This window comes from Argiope bruennichi, chromosome 10 (assembly GCF_947563725.1).
Source record: "Argiope bruennichi chromosome 10, qqArgBrue1.1, whole genome shotgun sequence".
Taxonomy (NCBI): Eukaryota; Metazoa; Arthropoda; class Arachnida; order Araneae; family Araneidae; genus Argiope; species Argiope bruennichi.
In genome coordinates, this window is record NC_079160.1 from 36,386,668 (window position 1) to 36,401,919 (window position 15,252).

Here is a 15,252-nt window from a genome sequence, read left to right on the forward strand (position 1 = left end):
ATATATTCTCTGCCAAGGCAAGTTTTTAGAGGGTATGCGAGAAAATTTTAAGGGGACCACTCTTGCTGGTTTTATTACTGACATTCACTTGTCAATCTAATTTATTATAGTGGATTTTGAAAATTACTTAATGGATGCACACGCACACTAATTTATTTCATGCTAAAATTAAGAGAAAGGAATCAAGTCTCTTTAAAATGCGTGCTGACACGCGAAAACTTAGAATTTGAATGGCCCATTTTTCATTGAATAATTTTCCTTTTTCCCGTCCATGAAAATAAGTTTTCTGTACGTGACATATTACGCATTCAACTTTTTCCGACATTCAATTTATTACAGTCTAATAATATACTAAATATTATAATTGTAACATGTGTGAAAGAAAACTGAACTTTTACATCAATTTATTATAGGCTTTTGTTTTGAAACTTGTATGCAAGTCCCGGCTCGACATACTAAGATAAGTGATTGCGTTCAAAAATCTATCTTAATTTCTGAACAGTTTTCTTGATAAGACCTTTTGAATTTTGTTTCTATATGCATTCTTGGGGGAATTATACTATGTTTTTTTTGTTTTTTTTTTCAAATTCTAAATTATAGTAAAATTTTATTGTGAAAACCTTCGTAGATTAAAATCTGATGCATATTTTTTGTTTACATTTGGTATAAAAATTTCCCAAGATATTTCATTCTTAATATGCGAAAATTATTTATTTTGTTAAAGTGATTTTTCTGTTTTAATGTTTTATAACGTGAAAAAAAATGTTTTTTGTTATTTATAAATCGAATCTCAATACTGAAAAAATAGGTAGGAATACAGCTTATTTTTTAGCTCAGAAACTAAGCTATAATTTAAATGCTAGATTTTGAGCAAATTATTTGATAGATTTGTAAATTATGCGATTTATTTCATTTGTATTTATTTTCTTCAATAAAGAAATAAGTTGTAAAAACACTTTGACTCTTTTAACTAATATACTTTCAATATTAAATTTCTTATAAAAATAATTTTAAATAATATAATTATTTTATAACATTTTTCAAACACTTTAATCCTGTAGGCACATATTTTAAGAACAAACTGTAACAAAGAAATGTGTTGCAAAAAATAAATTAAGAAATGTTAGTTCGGTATTATTTTCTTTTTTCTTAATAAATATTTATAAACTAATCTAAATATTCTTAATAATCATTTTAATAACCTGCCATATTCAGAATTTTTTTTAAACTACTTATTTATATTAAATTTACGTAACCCCCCCCCCTCTTATATTATAACCCTACAGATTTTTTAACCGGATATCTTAAAACACATTGTATTATAAGAAATATTAAATAGGTAAAAAGTTATCTCAAAAAAATCTTACATCATTTTAAATTTTAGTATTTATTACATAATACTAATAAAATACTAAAACTAAGAATATTTAATGTTTCGTTCTTTTAAATCTTATAAGATTTGATAGGTTTTTTCAATGTTAAAATTGACAAAAATAACTTCTAATAAGGTGCCTTAGGGTAATAAAGCTATTTTAGTTTCAAAAGAACATTCTGTAGGTTGATGCCAATTTTCAATCAATTACAATACTTTGTATATTTTATATATTAAAAAGTGATCCAGTAAGAATGGTCCCCCCCCCAAAACATTTTTATTATTCCCCTTCCCCCCTGCTTAAATTTGTAGAGGATGAGTAAGGGCATGAATATTTTGCAGAGCACTGGCGAACAATAGTTACAAATACATGACATGGATTTGCTATTTTACTGAATCCATGATGTGATCCTTGGCGTTTAATCCCAGGTATGTGGATTAATAATGCCCAAAAATTGAATTTGTTTTTCATATGCATTATTTCCAACATATTAAAACGAAGATTTACTCAGAATTACAATGTTTATCACAAAATCACATAACACATTTCACACATTTCAGTAATTGCCGTTTTGAGGTCTCGCGTTTACAAGCTTGTGAAAGTACAGACCGACATGTGGTCAACCCCTTGAAGGATCCGATTCCAGGATTTGATTAAATGGTATATACACTGATGATAAATCTAAGCAACAAGTTTTAACTTTCAGTAAGTTCTATCTCTCTTCGTTTTTGTAGTTATCGTTTTGAATTGTATTGAGATAGAAGGACATGCATATTCCCTCTGAATGGATTTCCGTCTCAATTGATCGAAATCTAGAAATTTGGTTTAATTCGTCAAACTCAATGTGTTTTTTGATTTTTCGTGTTCATGTACAAGAGATCAGTACGTAAAAATTTGTCAAAATCTCCACGTTTATGATTTTTTTACTGTTATAATACTCTCTCCATACATTGCAAACGATAAAGTAAAAAACGCTTTCCCTTTCACCATTTTTTTAAATCATTTTGCGTTATTTTTGGTTTTAATTTTTCGTTTATGTATCATTTTGGTGTTATTAGATATATTAGACATTAGTCATCGCTTTGAGATTATGAAAAAAAAATCCATTTGATACATTGAATAAATCCTCAGAGCTAGTCAAAATTTTTATGCGTAGTTTGCACAACTAGCATCGACGCTGTGTAACAATGATATATACTTATGGAATCCCTGCACTAAGAAAAAATTAAATTAGAAGGATGAGTTTAAGCAAAATATTTATCTAAATTAGATATTTGATTAAGTTCCAAGGTCACAATTTGAAGTAGGCATTAGATAAGCTATTTGAAATGCTCGATGTTGCGTTAATAATTAACGCAGACAACAAGATTTGGAACGCAAGCATGCATTAAATTTTGACCCATAGATACCATTTGGCAATCTGTGGGGATGTCGTTATGTACCTGCTGCACTTAATCAATCAAAGCAAACTATTTATCTAAATTAGATATTTGGTTAAGGTCCAAGGTCACAATTTGAAGTAGGCATTAGATAAGCTATTTGAAATGCTCGATGTTGCGTTAATAATTAACGCAGACAACAAGATTTGGAACGCAAGCATGCATTAAATTTTGACCCATAGATACCATTTGGCAATCTGTGGGGATGTCGTTATGTACCTGCTGCACTTAATCAATCAAAGCCAACTATTTATCTAAATTAGATATTTGGTTAAGTTCCAAGGTCACAATTTGAAGTAGGCATTAGATAAGCTATTTGAAATGCTCGATGTTGCGTTAATAATTAACGCAGACAACAAGATTTGGAACGCAAGCATGCATTAAATTTTGACCCATAGATACCATTTGGCAATCTGTGGGGATGTCGTTATGTACCTGCTGCACTTAATCAATCAAAGCAAACTATTTATCTAAATTAGATATTTGGTTAAGGTCCAAGGTCACAATTTGAAGTAGGCATTAGATAAGCTATTTGAAATGCTCGATGTTGCGTTAATAATTAACGCAGACAACAAGATTTGGAACGCAAGCATGCATTAAATTTTGACCCATAGATACCATTTGGCAATCTGTGGGGATGTCGTTATGTACCTGCTGCACTTAATCAATCAAAGCAAACTATTTATCTAAATTAGATATTTGGTTAAGGTCCAAGGTCACAATTTGAAGTAGGCATTAGATAAGCTATTTGAAATGCTCGATGTTGCGTTAATAATTAACGCAGACAACAAGATTTGGAACGCAAGCATGCATTAAATTTTGACCCGTAGATACCATTTGGCAATCTGTGGGGATGTCGTTATATACCTGCTGCACTTAATCAATCAAAGCAAACTATTTATCTAAATTAGATATTTGGTTAAGGTCCAAGGTCACAATTTGAAGTAGGCATTAGATAATCTATTTGAAATGCTCGATGTTGCGTTAATAATTAACGCAGACAACAAGATTTGGAACGCAAGCATGCATTAAATTTTGACCCGTAGATACCATTTGGCAATCTGTGGGGATGTCGTTATGTACCTGCTGCACTTAATCGATCAAAGCAAACTATTTATCTAAATTAGATATTTGGTTAAGGTCCAAGGTCACAATTTGAAGTAGGCATTAGATAATCTATTTGAAATGCTCGATGTTGCGTTAATAATTAACGCAGACAACAAGATTTGGAACGCAAGCATGCATTAAATTTTGACCCGTAGATACCATTTGGCAATCTGTGGGGATGTCGTTATGTACCTGCTGCACTTAATCAATCAAAGCAAACTATTTATCTAAATTAGATATTTGGTTAAGTTCCAAGGTCACAATTTGAAGTAGGCATTAGATAAGCTATTTGCAATGCTCGATGTTGCGTTAATAATTAACGCAGACAACAAGATTTGGAACGCAAGCATGCATTAAATTTTGACCCATAGATACCATTTGGCAATCTGTGGGGATGTCGTTATATACCTGCTGCACTTAATCAATCAAAGCAGCAACAATTCAGAAAGGCGTTGCGTATGTCATCCATTAATATCCAATTTTTACCTAATAGGAGACAGATTTGATGACTTCTCGGGTCAAGGCAACATGTCGACATTCTGTAGAGTACGTTGGGTCGCAGCAAATCTGATTCTTTAGGTGCGAAATATGAATATATATCATCTTTCAGATATCGAATCAGTTTTCCGATTTCTTTTAAAATCTAGAACTCTTCTTGGTGTTGGGATTTCAGCCAAATCGAGAATTACTTTTTAAGATTAAAAGAGCTTATCTTTCATTCAGCTTCAAAAACATGGACATACAATTTCAGACAAGTCAAACCTTAACTCGTTACCCCATTTTAAATAAACATATGTAATAAACTCAAGAAAGTAAGATATTTTTTTTTTAATGAACCACAATTTATGGCAGAAATTGCATTCGAAATTATCCTAGATTTTCAGAAGTCGGAGATGCTATTTAAATGTATTGTTGCTCCAAATGTATCGTCATTAGTCATACATCCTTAGGTTAGTGTGCCATTGAAGTTTAAAGCGTATTTGTCTGCTTAAATTTAATACTGTATCCAGTGTTCAAATAAAAAGGTCGATTTGTTAAATTTTGTGTTATTCCTAAAATGAATGTTTATTCAACAGAGAAATAACCAAAAAATCTTTAATGATAATTTTTGATGATCATTTATGATTCTTTTTTTATTTCCATGTGAATTTCGACCTCTTGTTTTAATATTTATACAGGTAATGCAAACTTTAAAGCTGGTGCATGACGCTATAATATTTATTTGTTGTATAGGAATGTATGACCACAATTACAAGGGTAAGTGAAAAAGCCAGGAAATAAAAGGTAAAAAATAGATTTATTGACTACGTTATCGACAAATGCAACGCTTACAATAACTACTTAAAATTAAGTCAACCAACAGTGATATGGTTTGTGTATTATTTTTAAAAAATCGCAGGTATTTTATATACAAGAGCCAAAGCTGTGGATATTCGAGCGACGAGATTTTAATTTGAGTCAGATGTATTCGCATAACAAAACTCTTCAGATATGTCCATGAAAAGTAATCGGCACTGTATAAATTAGGAGATCAAGGTGACCATAGTACTCGTTTGCCATGCTTAATACAGCGCACCCCTAAATTATCTATTCTCTTTCCTTTTCTTTAACTCCCTCTCCTTTCCTTTCATCTGTTACTGCCCCTGCTAGAGCTTCACATTATCACTTGCACCCATGTATTTCTATTCAATAAATGATTGGGACAGTTTTCCGTACCACACTTTAAAGTTGTACCATGAATTTAGGATCACCTTGCATTTCTGTTAAACGGTTTTATATTTAAATATTTCACTGTTTTATATTCAAATTTCTTCTGTTTTTTTATTAAGTCGAAAAATGCACTTTACAAACAGTGACCTAATTGAAAAGATGAATATTAAATGAAAGAAAAAGACACTACAGAGTACTAGAAAATATCTGTAACGATGTTATAACAAATATTTAAAGAATTAATTGAGCTTTTTTCCTATTTATTTTGTGAAAAAGGGACGAGGAGGATATAATTTAAAAATTAAATATTTTTCATAAATTAAATTTCTAAAATTTTGTTTAAAATTATATATACAGTAAAGTAGTTAAAAGTATAGCAGTTTTTATTTTATTCTTTCTCTTTTAATGAAAGTGTCTAGATTTACGATTTTAATTGTTTGCCAGGCTTTACAAATTCTTTCAATATATTGTTCGGGAAATAGTTTTGAAGGTAGTTAGAATGAAAAGACAAATAGAATTAAAACACTGAAACAGTCTGAAATTTGTTAGAACAGGCCTTTCAAAAGATTGGAAAGCAATCAATAAAAAAAAATTCAAGATTACATTCATTCATTTAAAAATTATTATTTTATATCACTGTTTAAAATAACTTGCTTCACCTTTCGCATTAATTACAATGATAAAAACTATTTGTTTTAATAAAGGATGAAACTTAATGATTAAAAATAATAAATTTCTCAAAGCTATATTTCCAGTCTAACATATTAAACATTAAATCTTTTCAAACTTGATTAAAAATTTATTCACGAATTCCAAAAAAATTTGGTTACTAAAGTTGACGTAATTTTTTTTATCACAGAAGTCCACTTTGTTGAATGAACTCTATAACAATTAAGATTATTGAAATTATTATACTAAAATATTGTTTTTCCTTTTAATGAATTATCTTTAATGTCAAATTTAATACACTGTATTAATGAAATATAATGCACTAGTATGAAAATATTTCTCATTGCATATTTCCCTCTCACATAAATAAGGTAAATTTACTGTTTATTTTTATATTACTCTTAAAAATATTTCAGTAATTATAATTTTTTTTTCTATCTATAAGAATGCTATTTAGTGATTAACTATGTTTGAGCGTCATAATATGCTTATAATTCATTTTATTTTTAACATATTTTATGGAAAGCGGCATACTTTCTGTAATAAGTTATATTTTATTTATTAATATGGTAATTATTTAAAAATATGCTCTAAGTAAATATTCTCAATATGATTTAGAAAGAAATATCTTTCGAATATTTAACATCGTTATGATGTAAAATACTTGTCTAATATACTTAATCGCACTAATATATTACGATTCTTTTCAGCATATTTCAATGGCATTAATTTTGTTAATTGTTTTCTAACAATTACATCCATTAATAATGCAACTTTAATTAAAGGTCAATGTAAGATCCTACAGAATTATAAAAAAATTACTACATTTTTAAAGAAATTTACTGCAAAATATATTTTTTCTTTGCTTAACAATTTTTATTAGATACTATTAATTTTAGATTAGGTTTTATTAACAATTAAATTATATTAGTATTAACTTTTATTAGATATTTTTAACACTATGATGCAACGTTTTTTTTTCTTTGAAGAGAGTGTAAAGAGATTCTTTTTAAATATCAATAAAATAAATAATTCATTCAATTATAGTATTATACGGGGGTAATATTAAAACATTTACCTTCTTTTCTCTAAAATATTGTGTTTTTATTGAAATTTTTTTGCAATTATTCGTAAGATTTCTGTAATAATTTTCTAGAAAATGTTATTTGTATTATCTATATATTTGAAATAATAAAAGGAACCAATGAACGGATTACTCAATACTAACCACATCTCCGATTTTGCCAATTTTTGTTTCATGTGAAGGTTTGTAATCTCTAGATACGTCATCAAAGATCGCTTATTGCTACCAACCCCTAATTTCGAATAAAATCGAAATAAAAAATATATAATCGAATAAAATTTTATTACATCTTTTCATTGCGGAAAATTCTAGACCTAACTCCGCAACCTCAATTATTGCGATTTGTGCATAATGATTACCGTTATAGACATTATAGTTTGAATTATACTGCTATTCAAACAACTTATAATTATTGCTAAAATAAGAAAACAACACTCTTCATGAAATTAAATTCAAGACGGTCTTACAGGTCTTTTTCGTTAGTCTGAAAAGTTTAAGTATCAAAAACATTTATTGTATCCACTTTTTGCATCCAAGTTTTAAAAAAATAATTCCTATTTTTCTATTGAAAATAGGAATGATTTAATATTACACAAGCATATTATTTTCAGATTCAAAAATTTCCAATGATAAAAAATAATGAAACATACTTTTTATCGAATTAATTTAATAAAACTCAATTTAGCGAGGATTATGAAACTATTTTTCAATTCTCGTTTTGATAAAACATTTAGATCAATATATAAAAAAATACTCATTATTTCTAATATACAGATGAAATATAATATTTCACATTTTATATCATTGATTGCCATTATTATCTTTTGGGGATTTTAGTTTCTAGATTTCTTACAAAAACACCCCAAGCAAGATAAATTATTAATTTTTTTTATCTTTATTTAGTCAGCTTTGAAATTATCCATTATTTATTTTATACGCATTTTTCTAATATCTATCGTTTATGAGATAAGGATATGCATTCTGAAAGAAGTTATGTTCTTTTATTTGTGGTTCTTAGCATATTTTGATTGGATATAATGTAGCAAGCAAGAAAAACTCCTCGTCTGTAATCGAATTACTCATGTCCTGTTTACTAATGAATGCTTCTTTTATCTTAAAATAAAAAAAGAATAAATGAAGATTAATAAGTCTGCTTAGTACTATTAAGAAATAGGAAATTCAGTACAGTAGCTATATAAAAAAAATATGTAATATACAAAGCATGTGTCGTTTTACACATAATAATAAAAAGAAACATGTTTCTAAAATGAGTTACATAAATAGCAATAAAAAGAATCTTTTTCAGAAAATTATTTTTTGGCTAGACAAATGTATAAAACTTTGGCATTTATTACATTTGCTGGCAAATAAAATAATATTTTATAAAAGAAAGATTCACAGCAAGTAAAAAAGGAATGATAGAAAAAAAATACTATGTATTATCTTTTATATGAGTAGTTATGAATCGGAATTATTTCAGAAGAACAACTCATTTAAAGTGTCAGAATAAAAAGAACGCTAACTGTCATTGACTATATTAAAAAAATAAGCAACCCAGAAGTATAAGATCTTTACAAAATGTTTTGTAGAATAAAAGAAAATATTAACTACTTTAAAAGCAGCAAACGATAAATTCGATTTGTAAGCCGCCATCATTAAGAACAAGCTATAAATCGTATAGAATTTATACAAAAGGGCTTGTGTGGAATTGGCGTCCATGACTAGCATTTGCTTCCCTGATTTTTAAAGGGTTAATGTTTAACTTACAATATTTTCATAAATTTTTTTTTCATACAAATAAAAACTATTTGAATAATGCTAAATATTTATTTTGGCATAGTTAAAAACATATTTTTTTGTCGTTGTTTGACCATGAAAACAGTTTTCATGTTTCTTCAGTTCAAGCACTTAAAGATGTTATTCGGAATACGTAATAAAACTTAAATCATAAAGCACATGGAGATTTCAATTGTTATCGATAGGGTAATGCAAATGAAATGTTAAAATTGTGTTCATTTGTTTTTGTAATTTAATGTATTATCAACAATTTTTTAGCTATGATAAAACTCTGTAAAGCATGCAATGCATTTTTATGTTGTTTGCTTCTTTTTCTTACAAATATATTACAAAATAAATAAGAGTAAAAAAAATTAGTTTAACTTCACTAATCACTGGTATCGAATTTTAGGTATAATTTTTAAGACATATTTTACAGAAAGAAAGAAAAAAAATTGGGACAACTAGGATCTAAACTCTTTAGTTTGTTTAAATCTGTTTTTTAAAATGTTTTTATCTTTTATTTAAAGAAATGAGATGGACAAAGTATCTATAGAATAGTCCGGTAATATTTTTATAATAAGGTAAATTAATATTATATATATATGGCCATGCTTGTCAATATTTTTTGTTTAATAAAAACTCATAATTATGATTAATTTCTTTAAAAATTTCATTTCTGAGTGAAGGAAATGCCAACGCAACTCATTATGAATATTCAAAATTAAAAGAATCGTCCCTTAGAGAGGCAGATTAAAATTATTTGAATGTGAAATAATTTTAAAAATTAATATTTTTTAGAAGCACAATTTCTTGAATACTTTCGTCTTAAAAATAAATCATAATTATTATTTTAAAATTGTATAAAACAGCAAATTTCAAAGAATGTTCTATCTTCAAAATTCTATATCCTTGTGATGTTTCCCTTATTTTTAATGATTTATACAAGTATAAAATTTATCTAAGGAGTTTTGCAGACTTTATAACAGCATAAATAATGCATTCTAACGAACATATTTCTGTTCTTATTTAGCACTAAGGAAACATTAATTTAATCAGGTTGCTTCAGATATAAATATCAGATAAATAAATTAATCTCAAATATTTTCATGACTTTTATTTTAAGTTTCCTCATTTTGCTCTTTTTTTAATATTACAAGAGATGTCGAATCATGAGCTATTCGAAATACTATGTAAAGATTGCGAAAACAATGGATTTTTTTTCCAGAATTATCTTACTATAATTAAACATCAACTGAGATTTTTACAGCGAATTAGAATAACATTTTGTTGCAATGAATTATCTATCCAAAATTCTCTTATTTTCATTAAAAGATGCACCAACTCACACAAAGTTTTACTGTGAATTACAATAAAATATTGGTATTATTGGAATCCTGTTTTTGTCTGAAATTTCTTCATAGAAATTATGGAGAATCGGAATTGCATCAAAAATAAAACCCAGAATAGCTTTCCAAGTTGACTTAGACCGCAACTCTATTCTAAAATAAGAGCTATTTAGAATACAGTTTAATAGATAAAATCATTAGCGATAAAGTCGCTATAGTCACTCCCGAATTCCAAATATTTGTTCATATTTGATTAAATACTCAGATAGTCGTGACTAAATAAACATTCCGTATTCTAGGAATTCGAAGGTATAAACATTTTGACCCTAAAATAAAATAAATTCAAAAAGACAAAGCCTTCTTTCAAAGAGACGATTTTTAAAATTGTCATAGAATAAAATTTACACAACTTTTTACAAACAGAAGTTTGTGTCTACGGATGATCCGAAACTGGTGAAAATCTCAATCATAAGAAGGACAAGGAGTATGCTATGAAGAATTCAAGCCAGAAAGCATTATTTTCAGAGTTAGAAAAAAATTAAAGAATAAAAAAATCCATGTTATGAAAGAGTATTTCAATTGAGCAATTTTTAAGATACTCTAGGTTAAAAAAATGTTAATTAAATTATATTATTATACAATTTTAAATGATTTTGACACATGGCTAAAGAAGGATATCTGTATGAGAAGGAGTATGAAAAAGTGGAAGGGATACACACGTCATATATATATTTGTAGAAAATCTGTCCTATGAATGCATGAAGAGAAGTACAATAAGCATGATAATGGATAAAAAATTTTCCTTTTACAAGAAACACTGTTAACAATGCACAAATAAATCATTTGCATAAATCACTAACTTATTCGAAACCAGAAAATTTCTAATTAAATAACCGCGCAGTGCCAAGCACTAAGATCGTAGACATACTCCTTTAATTTCAATAAAGGGAGTTTATTTCACTCACTAAACACCTCCACTTAAATAGTCGCAGAGGAAGAACACGGAATCCTCTAGAATCTTCTTCTAACAAAGCTCTTTGTTAGAAGAAGATTAAAAATTTTTGTATTTTTTTCAAATCCCAATTTTTGCAGCCATTTTCGCTGTCAAATCGTCATTCACAGTTTATTAAACCTAGTACCCATTCGGCACCCATTAAAATATCCGTAACACTCTTTTATTTAGTATGAGACAAGATACACAGCAAAATAACCAGTTACAAATTCATAACATTATTAATATTTTAAAGAAAAATTATTAAAACAAGTGTAGAGTGCTTAAAAAATATAGTATTGCTCTACCATGTGCAATGACATCAGATCAATATTGCTTACACTAAAATTACTTGATTTTCTGTATTTGCGCACAGAAATAGAGATTCAACGATTTTCTGCCCTTTGCAAATTCTTTTATCTTTCTTATCAATGATTGTTATCTTTATATGTGATTTTATTTACACAATGAAATCATGTCATTAGTGATTACGCAAAAAAAAAAATGCTTCGATTTTTACATTTGCATATATAAAGAGAAATTCTACGATTTGACAACCTTAGCAAATCCAATTATCCTGCTTATTATCATTGTTATTTTTATATACGATTACCATTATACAATGAGAGCAAATCAGTATAAGTTGCACAAAAAATCCTTGACTTTTTTGTTTCATACATAAAGAGTTATTCAATGATTTGCTATCTATCCCTATCAAATCATATTATCTTCTTTATGAATGATTATTATCCCTAGAAAATCATTATCTTCCTTATCAATCATTATTATCCCTAGAAAATCATATTATCTTCCTTATCAATCATTATTATTCCTACCAAATCATATTATCTTCTTTATCAATCATTATTATCCCTAGCAAATCACATTATCTTACTTATCAATCATTATTATCCCTACCAAATCATATTATCTTCCTTATCAATCATTATTATCCCTACCAAATCATATTATCTTCCTTATCAATCATTATTATCCCTACCAAATCATATTATCTTCCTTATCAATCATTGTTATCCCTAGCTAATCATATTCCTTATCAATGATTGCTATCCTTAGTAAACCGTATTACCTTTCTTATCAATCATTATTATCCCTAGCAAATCATATTATATTCCTTATCAATGATTGCTGTCTTTAATAAACCATTATCGTCCTTATCAATGACTGTTGCCCTTAGCAAAACATATCTTCCTCATCAATGATTGCTATCCATATATGTGACGTCCTTTATACAATGAAAGATCAATACATCTTTTATTAAAAAATGCGCGTCATGTTGGAAAATATTCCTCTGGGTGTTCTTTTACATTCCAGTCAAAGGAAGTTTGCAGCTTCCGGAGCCCTTTGTTTATCTGAATGCAAAGCTATTCAGTACAAGTAATTTTACTACCATTATCAGTTAAATAATCAGTTTCTAACTTCTTATGTTTTTGATTATCAAATTCAAACAAGGCAATGCTATTATTGCTGCAGCAACAACTACAATTTTTTATTCTTTCATTTACTGGCCCATTGAAATTAACAAACGTTTGCTCAAGTTTAATGGATCAGACATTCCTTTTATCATAGAGCAGAAACGCTTGTCTTTGCGACTGACGAATCGGTTGATTCAATGCTATATCCAAAATTTGAGTCAAGTTCTGATACATAATGTATCGCTGATTAAAACTTCGACTGCGCATTGTCTGTCATGTACGTATCACTTTTACTTAATTCTCTGACAATGAGTCTCTGTTGCCTTCCCACGTGTCTATTATAAAAATGACTCTTTATGTATGTCTGACGTATTCTTAAATATTATCTAGGAACTACCGAATAATCCTAATGTATAGGCTAATTTTGAAGTATTATGTTGCAATATCTGTTACATAATATAATCATTATTTCTCTCTAACAGTGAGATTTTTATTTGATTTATACTGCCGTTGTTATACTTTTTCTTGAAATATGATCACTATGATCTTTGTGAAATTAAATTCAAAACCAGGTGTTTTTCCATTAGGCTTAAGAATTTAAGTATCAAAGATATGTATTGCATCCAACTTTATTTCAGGTAGATATTAATGCTTCCATATTTTCCTCGAGTTATTTAAAAAGAGTTCTTTTTAATAATTCATATCGTTCTATTTTTAATAGGAATGATTTAATACTATACATACACATTATTTTTTGTTTCAAAATTTGCTGGTGATAAAAAATAATGAAGCATACTTTTTCTCGAATTAATTTCTTAAAAATTAATTTAGCGAGGAATATGAAAATATTTTTAGTTCTCGTTTTGATAAAACATTTAGGTCAATACAAGAAAAAATACTCATTATTTCTAATGTATAGATATGTATGAAAGATAATATTTCACATTTTTATATCATTATTATCCTTTAGGGATCTCAGTTTATAGATTTCTAACAAAAACACTCCAACCCAAGATAAATTTTTTTGACTTAATTTAGTCCTTTTTAAAATTATCCATTATTTATATATAAGTATTTTGATACTATCTGTCGTTTATGAGATAATAATATAGATTCCGAAAGGAGCTCTATCCTTTTATTTGAGGTTCTTAGCATATTTTGATTGGAAATAATGTAGTTAGCAAGAAAAGTGCCTTGACTGTAACTTAATTACTAATGAATTCTTTTTATCTTAAAATAAAAAAAAGAATAAATGAAGATTAATATGTCTGCTTTGTACTATTAAGAAGTAGAAAATCTAGAATTTATGTCTCCAAGCTATATAAAAAATATGTAAATTACAAAGCATATGTCGTTTTACACATAATAATAAAAGAAAACATGTTAATAAAAATCTGTGCTGCATAAATGGAAATCAGGAAAATCTTTTCAGAAAATTGTTTTTTGGTTCGAAGAATGTATAATTTTTTTAGAATTTATCACATTTGCTAGCAAATAAAACAGTTTTTGATTAAACAAAGATTAATAGCAAATAAAAGTGGATAGAAAAGAAATATAATGTGTTATCTATTTTATAAGTAGTTATTTAAAACTTATAACTTAAAGTTTCAAAAATAACACTAACTGTAATTGACTGTATTAAAAAATAATCAACGCAAAAGTATAAGAACTTCACAAAAAAAGTTTTTTAAGATTAAAAAACAAAAAAAACTTAACTACTCTGAAAGAGTGAACGATAAATTCGACTTGTAAGCCGCCATCAGTAGAAATGAACAAGCAATCAGATAGAACTTACTAAAAATGACAAGAGTGGAATTGCTGTGGATTGATAAGTATTTTACTGACCTGATTTTTATATGTTGAATATTTAAACTAAAATGATTTTACATTGTTTTCACAAACGTTATTTTCTTTTGTTTGCCTTAAACTGAAAAATACTATTTGAATAATGCTATAAAATTTTATTCAAATAATATTTTTGATTTTTATTTTGATATTGTTACTTGTTTTTAACTTGTTTTTCGGCATGAAAACTGTTTTACGAATGGGTCAAACAATTGAACAAATTATTCGGAAATCGTAATAACACTTAAAACTTGAAGCACATGGATATTTCAGTTATTATCGATAGGGTAATGCAAATGAAATGTTAAAATAGTTTTCGTTTGTTTTTGTAATTTAATATATTATCAATGGTTTTTTAATCATAATATAAAGCATGAAATATATTTCTTTAGGTTATTTACTTCTTTTTTTACAAATATAATAAGAGAAAAAAAAATAATAAAATGAGATTTTTTAGGCTGATATCGATTTGG